We start from the raw sequence: 12,702 nt of genomic DNA on the forward strand, positions 1-12,702 counted from the left end.
TCTTGTTCATTTACTTTTCTTGCCATTTGTTTTCTTGCAAAAATACCAAACCAAACCCCTTACCCCCTTTATAGCCAATAATTAAACACTTCATTGCAATTCCTTGTGAGATGACCCAGAGTTGAAATACTTCGGTTAATTCTTATTTGGGGGTTTGTTATTTGTGACAACCAAATTTTTGATGTGAGAATTATTTGTTGGTTTGGAGCTATGCTTACAACGAAGTTCTTATTTCTATAAAAAAAAAATCTAGACCATCGAGCAAATTCTCATCATCAAAATGACGCCTTTGCCAGGGAATTGCAATGGTGTTACATTATTGGCTATTGTGAATATGTGAATATGTTTGCCTTTTGTTTGTTTGTTAGTTTTTGTTAGGTTTAGGACTTTGTTCTCATTTTTTTTTAGTTTTTATTTTTATTTGCTCTTATGAATTCTTATCCTCACTTTTGCTATGAGTTTGGCTCAAATTATATTGTAGGGAATGAGAACTACAATGGTAACATGCATCAAGGATTTGGGAATCAAAGATGGGAGGAGTCTCAAGGGATTGATCAACCTTATTGGCAACAACCCCCTCCGGTTTCTTATGGGTATAATTCTAATCCTAATGCATATCAATCTAATGGATGTGGTGACCCTTATTGTGATTGTCAACAACCACCACCACATGCCTATGAACCACCCCCCCAATATGACTTTGAACCACCTTACTCACAAGCCCTCTACCACCAAACACCTCATTATGACCCTAATCCTTATCCACCATACCTACCACCTTATGAACCATATGAACCATACATGGAACCACCACCATTCCAACACAATTACTCTTAAGAACCACCTCAATATACACCATCTCCATACCCTTACCAACATGAACCAACTTTCAATTATGAAACTTTCTTCCCAAACAATGAACCTTCTTTTTCCACACCACATCCAATGGATGATTCTCTCCAAGAATGTGTTAGTTCTTACATTCGAAGGCAAGAAGAGAACCAAAAAGAGTTCAAGGAGTTAGATGCCAAGATAGCTACCATAGAGGAAGCCATTCACAATATGGTCTCCTCCCGCCTAAGCCTATGTGATCAAGGAACTCCCATTGTTGAATGTGGAGAACCAATCAAAGAGCATAGTGAGGGAGTGAGTTTAGAGCTTCAAGGTGTAGAAGAAGGGTTGAAACAAGGATTACCACAAGGGGAGGAAGTCGAGATAATTGAGCCGGAAGAAGTGGTTGAAGCCTTAGGAGATGTTGGAAGTCCATGGGAATGTGGAGTCTTAGAGCCCTCTTCCAAGAAGCTTGACATTGATGTTGAAAAGGGTGTACAACCTCCAAGGCATATCATGGTGGAAAACTTTGAAGAGGTTGATCAAGAGATGGATTTAATCATTGATGAATTCTTATGTACAATTGAATCCTCTCCCATTGGGCTTGACATGGAGATTAAAGAAGAAGATACTTCACCTCCCATACCCTTGGTAAGCAATGAAGAAGAGATTGAATTAGAAGGAAACTACCAAGAGGAAGGTTGGGAAGAAGTTGGGCAAGAGACAAGTTCCATCATTGATGACAACTCTACAACAAGTGACATTGGTGACCTTGTTGAAGATTCTTCAAATAGATGTGAAGTTGATGTTGAAGTGGACTTCACACAACCTTTGAAATTTGATTTGATTGATGATGATGAGGAGTTAGAAGAAGTTGACATGCAAGGAGAAGTTGAGGGAAGTTGTCAAGAGGTGGAGGTACTTAAGGAAGAGCACAAGGGAGTGGAACTTGCAAGATTGTTAGAAACACCTCTCCCCAAGCCATTACCGTCCATTCTTTCATTCAAGTGGGTAAAATTCTTATCCCTAAGCTTCACTTTCTCACTTGAATATGGTTTGATTGAAAATGATGGTCAACTTAGAGCTTTTTGTAGAATTAAGAGTAGGAGAGAGTTGTGTAGTGGTTGAAAACATCACTCTAAGTTCATGTTGGTTGTATGCTCGAAGTTGAATGGCAATGGTTGGTGTAGAACCAAATTGCATGGGTCTAGGAGAATGTTTGGATGCTTAATTGAGAATTCACAAGCCTTGTCACCCAAATTTAACTATGGTAGTCAATGAGAAGATGGATGCAAGAACAAGGGTTGGGACCCCAGAATCCATTTTAACATTCAACACTCTTGGGGCTTTGTCATTTACTTGAGCTTACTTGAAGGCCTTGTGCGCCTAATTTGGGATCCCGGTGGACATTGGAGATGCAAACATTGGTAGGGATTCAAGGATGAATTCAAGCATAAACCACCCTAGCAAGGACCCCCACCAAATATCCAACTTAAGGACTTAAACTAAAAGTGCTAGGTGGGAGACACCCCACCATGGTAAACTCTTTCTATTCTCTTGTATATATAATCAATGAATGAATTGAGTTGCCATTATAGGTAGTTCTTCTTATTTTCTATACTCTTATCATTTTGCTTTTTTCGATAGGTTGTTTGTTGCATTCATGCTTTGATTAGAATAGTTGTTGTTAGATTGCATTTTGCTTGTAGTGTAAGTTTTGTTTGTAGTGTATTTGAAAATTTTCAAAAACTAAAAAGATTTGTTGTTAAATTTGATTTGTGATTGTTCTAGAATGCTTGTAGATTAGGAGAGTGCCCTGTTTTTATTTAAAAAAAAAATCGGGCATCAACGCATAAGCGCGCGCGGGTCGGCGTGGTTTCACAACTCCTAGTACTAAAACCTGAGAGTTGTGCCCACTTTATGCCTACTTTGTGTCAGGCGATCTGCGCGTAACCACGCATGACGCGTACGCGTGGATTGTCCTTGCTGCATCCGCGCGTAAGCGCACATGGCACGTACGTGTCCTTCTGCCAATCTGCACATCGGCGCGTGGGCGTCCATGATGCGTCCGCGTCGCAAAAAAAAGAGTTTTTTTTCCTCATCTTCCATTTTCTTTTGTCCATTGCATTCACATACTTTTATTCTTTGCATTTTTATTTTGTTTTTATAGCTTGTTTTTACTTTCTTTTTTTTTTGAGCTTCTTATTTGAATAATGGTGTTGAATTTTCTTACTCAATTGTTGAGACTTTCTTGGTTAATCTTGGTGCTTCGTGACTTGTTTGGCATTAATTGCAATATTTGCTCTACACAGAAGATTAGTGCTTTAGTCTTTCCTAACTCCTGATCCCTTGTTTTTGGTACATTATTGTCATTGAGTTGGGATAGGACCAAATGCTTTCGTGCTTATCACTAATCTTGTTTGTGTCAATTCCTATTTAAACTTGATGCTCCTAAGTGTCTTCATGCTTTAACTTGTTCTTGCATCAAGTATTAGTTGATATGCTCTTAGCTTATATTGCTTTTTCACTCACATGTTGTAGCTACCATATATTTGAGAACCATACTTTTATTTGGCATTAGCCCCCGCCTATGTTCTAATTGCTTTCATATATTTGTTGTAGGTTTAATTTTCTTTCTTTTTCTCTCCTTTGAGGTTGGCCACCAAATGAGGGAAAGAAAAAGCTTCTAAATGGGGCAACAAACAAGTTCACCCACACAACCTTTTGAAGGAACTCATCAATTTTAGCAACCCGCCCACCTTGCTCTTCTTTGCATGCACCGAGGATGGTGCAAATTTCCTTTTTCAACACCAATTCTTGATTTTCTTTGTTAGTTAGTTGTTGCATTGCATGATAGGTTGCATGCTAGTTAGAATTTGTACATATTTTACCACTTCTTTTTATGTTAGGACTACTTGGTTTGGGTGATGATTTCTTTTCCAAGAAAAATTGTTTTTAGGGCACCCTACCAATTTGAAAAAAAATTTTTGTTGTACTTGCTTGAAGGATTTATTTTGGAACATGGTTTTTGAGCTAAGAACACAAGCATGTGAGTTTTGAGCCTAATTGTGTTGTTACATCTTATAACCAGTTATTTTTCATTCTTGTGCACATCATTCTCTTTCTATGATTGTAATCTTTGATTTGTTTGATTCTTTATGTCCATTATTCCATGTATACATGCATTTATATGATTGAGGCCATCATTTCAATTTGCTCACTTACCCAAATAGCCTACCTTTCATCAACCATTGTTAGCCAATTTTGAGCCTATTGTATCCCTTTTGTTCGTAATTATGACACATCACTATCCCTAAGTGAAAAACAATAAATGTCCTTAATTTGGATCTTTGATTAGCTTAGGCTAGTTAGAGTGTTTATCATTTGGGTATGGGGAACTTGGGACATTGGTTGAGGTAAAAGTGTATTTTGTATTTTTGTTGAAGATTTTTGGGAATTGGGTACATGCTTATGCATTAAATATGTAAAATCATATGCATTGATACGTTTGTATATACTTTAAAAAAAAAGTGTGTGAAAAAAATGTAGAAAAAAAAAATAGAAAAAAATAAAAGAAACAAAAATATATATAAAAAAATGCAATAAAAAGGGGAAAAAAATGTCCCAAAGTAAAGTTCAATAAAAATCAATGCATATGGAATGTGAATTAAAGAGAATGAATGAGTATGTGAAAAAGTGGGAATCATGGGTAGCTAGGTTGTGTATTAGAATTGTATAGGTTGTTATGTGTTTGGTGAGAGCTTAGGTTAATCAAAGATTCAAATTCCAAACTCACTTGACCATATGCATCCTTACCTTTACCCTAGCCCCATTACAACCTATGAATAAGTCCTCATGATGAATGTATGCATGCATTGAATAATTGTTGATTGTTAGATGAAAAATAAATCATGGAAAGCATGATTAGAAGAGAATTGAGTGGATCGACCCTATACATTTGAGCGACTAGAGCAGATACACATCCGGTGAGGGTTCGATGCTCAATTCCTTGTTCCCGGCTTTCATGAGCTCTCTTCTTGCAAGTCTATTTGAACTTCATTTTGATATTTGAATTGGTAGGATTCATGAGTTATCATACTACTTAGCCCTACTTGATATATTCTTGGAGATTGATTTACTTTTGACCAAGTAGATAGAGTCATATTGCATTTAGTTGCATGCATATAGATAGGTTTATATAGTTTATTTGCTTTGAATAAATGTTCATATCCCTTTTCTTGTCCTTCTTTATTCTTAGCATGAGGACATGCTTGGTTTAAGTGTGGGGAGATTTGATAAACCTCAATTTTGTGGTTTATCTTATGCTTAATTTGGGGGATTTTATCAACTTTTCTCATATTTATTCAATGAAATAGCATGGTTTTGCAATTCTCCCTGAATTTGTGCTTAAGTGTAAACATGCTTTTTAGGCCCTAAAATTAGGGATTTTAATTCACTTTAATTCCATTCGATGCCTTGATGTGTTTGTTGAGTGATTTCAGGTTTATAAGGCAAGTATTGGATGGAAGAAATGAGGAGAAAATCATTCAAAGTGGGAGAACTCATGAAGAAATGAAGGAATTGCAAAGCTGTCAAGCCTGACCTCTTCGCACTCAATCGACCATAACTTGAGCTACAGAGATCCAAATGAGGCGGTTTTAGTTGCATTGGAAAGCTAACGTCCGGGGCTTCAAAATAGTATAAAATTTGCCATATTTGCTTTGCGTCTAGGGATGCGTACATGCACTGTATGCGTATGCACCGATGGACCAGCGTGATTCACTAAAGTGAAATCGTGGCCAGCGATTTGTAGCTCATTTTGGGCCCAATCCAACTCATTTCTGATGCTATTGAACCTAAGGATTGAGGGGGGGGGATGAACCAAGTAGTCATAGTTTAGTTTTCATCATGTTTTAGGGTAGAATTCTAGAGAGAGAGGCTCTCTCCTCTCTCTAGATTTAGGATGGAAATTAGGGTAAAGTTAGGTTAATCACTCTCAAATTTCTCTTTCAATTCTTCTTCTGATTTTATTTCTCATTACATTTTAGTGTTCTATTGTCTTAATCTTCTTAGTTTCTCTTGTTAATTTCTTATTTTACTCTCTTTTATGTTGATGAATAATTGTTGGATCTTAATTTTCTTTAATGCAATTTTATGTTTCCATGCTCTTCTATGTTTATCTTCATTGTTATTGTTGATTTCTTGCTTGTGGTAGTCATGGGTTTTACTAATTCTAGCATTTGTGATGTTTACTTTTATTACACACTAGGTGCTTGATAAAATATTTACACTAGTTTTTGAGTAGTTTTGTTGACTCTTGTCCTAGGATAAGGGAATTAAGTGACCTTGAGTCATTGGGTTTCAATGAATTGGTGATTTGAGAACCCTTGGTGGTCAATTTGATAACCATTTATAATAGCCTACTACTAAGTCAATTAGTAGCTAGGTTAGAACCTATGGATTGATGTTGATCAAGCCATTTGATATACTTCAAGTATAGAAGTAAACTTAATGAGCTTGGTTCCTCATAATTATCAATATTTGGTTTGTAGACAAGGATGGTGATCTCAATTACCTATGTCTAGCCAAGAGTTCTTTTCCTTTATTTTATTAGTTCTTGTCATTTTACCTTCTTGTTCATTTACTTTTCTCGCCATTTATTTTCTTGCAAAAATACAAAACCAAACCCCTTACCCCCTTTATAGCCAATAATTAAACACTTCATTGCAATTCCTTGTGAGATGACCCGGAGTTTAAATACTTCGGCTAATTCTTATTTGGGGTTTGTTATTTGTGACAACCAAATTTTTTATGTGAGAATTGTTTGTTGGTTTGGAGTTTCTTGGGTTGGCTTCTCCTCTGCCTTGCTTTCAGAAGGGCTTTCAGTCATGTGTTCCCTTGAGGCATCTTGAGTTGCTTCTATCTCTCCTCCTTGTTCGCCCTGACTGATCACTTCAAGCACTTCCTCCACCAGATCTTTTATCGTTTCCACTCTCATGTGCTGTGGTTTCTCAGGGGGGTATTTCATAGCTTTGAAGACATTGATGATCATTTGCTCCTCATGTACCCTCAGGGTCATCTCCCCTTTCTCTACATCAATGATAGCTCTTGCTGTTGCTAAGAAAGGTCTCCCCAAGATTATTGAGTCATGTCCTTCTTCTTCCATGTCTAGATTGACAAAATCGGCTGGGAAGATAAATTCTCCAACCTTCACCAGTAAGTTTTCCCCAACCCCATTTGGTATTTTAAGTGATCTATCTGCCATTTACAATGACATCCTAGTGGGTTTGACTTCCTCTATTGCAAGCTTTTTCATTAGTGAGAGGGACATCAAATTGATGCTGGCACCCAAGTCATAGAGAGCTTTGTCCAATGTTCTGTTGCCTATAGTGCGAGATAAGATCAAGCTTCTTGGATCTTTGAGTTTCGGTGGGAGACCTTTTTGAATCACTGCACTACATTCTTGCGTCAAGATCACTGTCTCTTTCTCATTCCAGCTCCTCTTCTTGTTGATAAGCTCCTTTAGAAATTTTGCATATAGAGGCATTTGTTCTAGAGCTTCAGCAAGTGGAATGTTGATCTCCAACATCTTAAAAACTTCTAAAAACTTTGGGAACTGTTAATCCTTGATCTCCTTCTGAAATCTTTGAGGATTTGGCAAAGGATGGGTGTAAGGCTTCACCATTTTCCTCTGTTCTTGTGATTGCTCCTCCATAACTTGCTTTCCCTTCTTAGAAGCTTGTGGCTGTTCATTCTTCTCTCTGAGCTCTTCCTAGTCTTTATCTTTAATTGTCACTTCTTCCTTGCTGCTGGCCTCATCACTCTCAGCTGGCCTTTTGTTAGTTTTCTTGTGATTTACCAAGTTTCTTCTACTCCTTAATTGAATTGATTTGCATTCTTCTTTGGGGTTTGGAATGGTGTCACTTGGTAGTGCATTGGGTGCTCTTTCAGCCACTGTTTTCTTGGACAATTGTCCAATTTGCCTTTCCAAGTTTCTCAGTGAAGCTGCTTGGTTTTTATTGGCAAATTCTTGATGCTTGATCATCTTCTCCATCATTATCTCCAAGTTAGAGATCCTTTGAGATTCTTGGTGTGGTTGTGGTTAATTATGGGATGTTGAGGTTGAATGATAGTTATTTTGGTTAGTGAATAGGTTGTTGGGTGGATAGTAGTTGGGTTGGGATTGATTATTTTGTGGTTTTCTGTATGGATCTTGGTTAGTATTTTGATGGTTTTAATGGTTTGTGTTTCTGGAATTGTTTTGGTTTGAGTTTCTCTGCTAAGGCTGCTAGTTTTGGTTCTCTCCCAATTTCAAATTGGGGTGGTTTCTCCAAGATGAATTGTAAGTGTCTCCATGGAAATCATTTGGTCCAGCTCCTTGATTGTGCATGTACTGCACTTGTTTAGGCTGCTGCTCTTCATAGTTTTCCTCCTGCTGCCACCATACCACTGGTGGTTGATTAGTTGTGCTCACTGCTACAATTTGTAATCCATCCATCCTCTTAGTAATTGATTCAATTTGCTGTTGGAGTTGCTGGTGCATGAGTTTGTTCTGAGCTAATATGGTATCAACTCCTTCAAGCTCATACACACCTTTCTTTAGAGCTGCTTTCCTTTTAGAGGAGTAGAGGTACTTGATGAGCAGATAATTTATACACTTTTTGGCATTGTTTTTAGGTAGTTTTTAGTATGTTTTAATTACTTTTTATTATATTTTTATTAGTTTTTAAATAAAAATTATATTTCTGGGCTTTACTATGAGTTTGTGTGTTTTTCTGTGATTTCAGGTATTTTCTGGCTGAAATTGAGGGACCTGAGCAAAAATCTGATTCAGAGGCCGAAAAAGGACTGCAGATGCTATTAGATTCTGATCTCCTTGCACTCGAAGTGGATTTTTTGGAGCTACAGAAGCCTAATTGCCGCGCTCTCAATTGCGTTGGAAAGTAGACATCCTGGGCTTTCCAGCAATATATAATAGTCCATACTTTGCTCGAGATTTGATGGCCCAAACTGGCATTCCAAGTCAGCATAGAAATTCTGGCGTCAAAACGCCAGAACTGGCATAAAAGCTGGAGTTAAACGCCCAAACTGGCACAAAGGCTGGCGTTTAACTCCAAGAAAGGTCTCTACACGTGAAAGTTTCAATGCTCAGCCCAAGCACACACCAAGTGGGTCCCGAAAGTGGATTTTTACACTAAATGTTCTAGCTTACTCATTTTTGTAACCCTAGATCACTAGTTTATTATAAAAACTACTTTTAGTGATTCATCTTGTGCCTCATGACACTCTACACATTTCATATTATATCTTCTATGGCATGAGTCTCGAAACCCCATGGTTGGGGGTGAGGAGCTCTACTGTGTTTTGATGAATTAATGCAATTACTATTGTTTCCATTCAATCACACTTGCTTCCATTCTAAGATATTCACTCGTACTTCAACTTGATGAATGTGATGATCTGTGACACTCATTACCATTCTCAACCTATGAACGCGTGCCTGACAACCACCTCCGTCCTACCTTAGACTGAGTGCTTATCTCTTAGCCTCCTAGTTCAGATCAGAGTCTTCATGGTATAAGCTAGAATCAATTGGCAGCATTCTTGAGATCCGGAACGTCTAAACCTTGTCTGTGGTATTCTGAGTAGGATCTGGGATAGGATGACTGTGACGATCTTCAAAATCACAAGTGCTGGGCGTAGTGACAGACACAAAAGGATCAATAGATCCTATTCCAGCATGAGTGAGAACCGACAGATGATTAGTCGTGCGGTGACAGCGCATTTGGACCATTTTCACTGAGAGGACGGATGGTAGCCATTGACAATGGTGATCCACTAACATATAGCTTGCCATGGAAGTAACCTTGCGTGTATGAAGAAGAAGATAGTAGGAAAGCAGAAATTCAGAAGATAGAGCATCTCCAAAACCTCAACCTATTCTCCATTACTGCAAAACAATTATTTATTTCATGTTCTTTTACTTTTTACAATTAAATATGAGAATTATTGATATCCTGACTAAGAGTTACAAGATAACCATAGCTTGCTTCAAGCTGACAATCTCCGTGGGATCGACCCTTACTCACGTAAGGTATTACATGGACTACCTAGTGCACTTGCTGGTTAGTTGTGTGGAATTGCAAAAGTGTGATTGTGATTTCGTGCACCAAGTTTTTGGCTCCGTTGCCGGGGATTGTTCGAGTTTGTACACCTGACGGTTTATCTTGTTGCTTAGATTACGAATAATTTATTTTTGTTGGTTTAGAGTCACTAAATTTAAGTCTTTTATTTGAGATTAGTTTCATATTTTATGTTTGGCGTCAATTGCATGCTTTTATTTTCTTTCAATTTTTCGAATTTGCATGTTTTTAGTTCTTTCTTAACCTTTAAAAATTCTAAGTTTGGTGTCTTTTTTGTGTTTTCCTTTAAATTTTTGAAAATTTGTGCTTGATTTTCTAAAAATTTTAAGTTTAGTGTCCCTTGTGCTTTTATTTACTTAAAAAATTTTTCAAAAATTTGTTCTTGGTGTTCATCTTGATCTTCAAGGTGTACTTGGTGTTCATCTTGACATTCAAAGTTTTCTTGTTTGTTCTCTTTGCTTTGATCTAAAGTTTCTAAGTTTAGTGTTATCTTGTTGTTTTTCTCTTTCCTCATTAAAATTCAAAAATTAAGAAAATATATTTTCCTTATTTTACTCATAAATTTCGAAATTTTGCATTAAATTAGTCAAAGATTTTCAAAATCATATTTTTTTTAGTCAAGTCAAAATTATAATTTCAAAAATTGATCTTTTCAAATCTTTTTCAAAAATCAAATCTTTTTAATTTCTTCAATCATATCTTCTCAATCATATCTTTTTTTTAAATTGCAATCGTATCTTCTCAATCATATCTTTTTCAAAATAATTTTCAATCATATCTTTTTGATTTCTAATTTCAAAATCTTTTTCAAAAAAAATCACCTAATTACTTTTCTCTTTCATATTTCGAAATTAACTAAGCATTCTTTTTCCAAAATCTTTTTTATTAATTAAATAATTTAGTTTTCAATTTGCTTTTATTTCATTTTCTTCTAATTGTTGAATGTTTTATTTCATCTTCCATGTATTTTGTTTTATTTTTGGTTACTTTTAATTAAATAAAAAAATTTAAAAATATAATTTAATTGCAATTCATATCAATTCCCTTTTCTCCATCATGGACATAAGTGGAAACGAACAGTCCAGAAGGACTCTGGGGTCATATGCTAACCCCATTACAGCTGCATATGGGAGTAGCATCTGTATACCTCCCATCAAAGCAAGCAGTTTTGAGCTAAATCCCCAGCTCATTATCATGGTGCAGCAAAATTGCTAGTATTCCTGTCTTCCACAGGAAGAACCTAATGAGTTTCTGGCACAGTTCTTACAAATTGCTGACACAGTACGTGATAAAGAAGTGGATCAGGATGTCTACAGATTATTATTGTTTCCATTTGCTGTAAAAGATCAAGCTAAGAGGTGGTTAAATAACCAACCCACAGCAAGCATAAAAACATGGAGACAGTTATCAGACAAATTCCTGAATCAATTTTACCCTCCAAAAAGGATGACACAGCTGAGGCTGGATATCCAAGGCTTTAAACAAGAGGAACATGAATCCCTTTATAATTCCTGGGAGAGGTACAGAGGGATGCTAAGGAAATGCCCCTTTGAAATGTTTTCAGAGTGGGTACAGTTAGACATCTTCTACTATGGGCTTACAGAAAGAGCTCAAATATCTCTAGACTACTCAGCTGGTGGATCTATACACATGAGAAAGATGATTGAAGAAGCTCAAGAACTCATAGATACGGTTGCTAGAAATCAACATCTGTACTCAAGCAGTGAGTCCTCTATAAAAGAAGAGGCTATGACAGTAACTACTTATCCTAATCCTCAATAACAGATTGTTGAACTTAATCAGCAATTACTCCTTGTGACAAAACAATTACCAGAATTTAAAGAGATGCTCCAAGACACTAAAAATGCTAACAGGAATATGGAAGCACAATTGAATCAGACAAGACAGCAGCTATCTAAAGAGATAACAGAAGAATGCCAAGCTATCCAACTAAGGAGCGGGAAGACATTGAATAATTCAGCTCAAAGTAGCAAAAAGCCAAGAAAGGAACAACTGACAGAGGATGACCAAACCACTGCCCAAAATCCCTTTGAGGACAGCAAGAGCCCAGAGAGGAATAATTCTGGCATTCAAACGCCAGAAAAGGGTGAAAGATTGGCATCTAACGCCCAGTGGATGCCCACTTCTGGCGTTCAAACGCCAGAAAAGGGAGAAAAGTTGGCGTTGAACGCCCATTCCCTGCCCAGTTCTGGCGTTCAAACGCCAGAAAAGGGTGGGAAGCTGGCGTTAAACGCCCATCCAGTACCCTATCCTGGTGTTCAAATGCCAATAAGGGATCAGACACCTGCAAGTGCTAATCATAACCCCTCTAAGAAGGCTTCTCCAACCACCTCTGTAGGGAATAAACCTGCAGCAACTAAGGTTGAAGAATATAAAGCCAAGATGCCTTATCCTTAGAAACTCTGCCAAGAGGAATAGGATAAACAATTTGCCTGCTTTGCAGACTATCTCAGGACTCTTGAGATAAAGATCCCGTTTGTAGAGGCACTTGAGCAAATACCCTCTTATGCTAAGTTCATGAAAGAGATCTTAAGTCATAAGAAGGATTGGAGAGAAACTGAAAAAGTTTTTCTCACTGAAGAATGCAGTGCAGTCATTCTGAAAAGCTTACCAGAGAAGCTTAAAGATCCAGGAAGCTTTATGATACCATGCACATTAGAGGGTGCTTGTACCAAGACAGCTCTATGTGACCTTGGAGCAAGTATCA

The sequence above is a fragment of the Arachis ipaensis genome, chromosome B05 (assembly GCF_000816755.2).
Source record: "Arachis ipaensis cultivar K30076 chromosome B05, Araip1.1, whole genome shotgun sequence".
Lineage (NCBI taxonomy): Eukaryota > Viridiplantae > Streptophyta > Magnoliopsida > Fabales > Fabaceae > Arachis > Arachis ipaensis.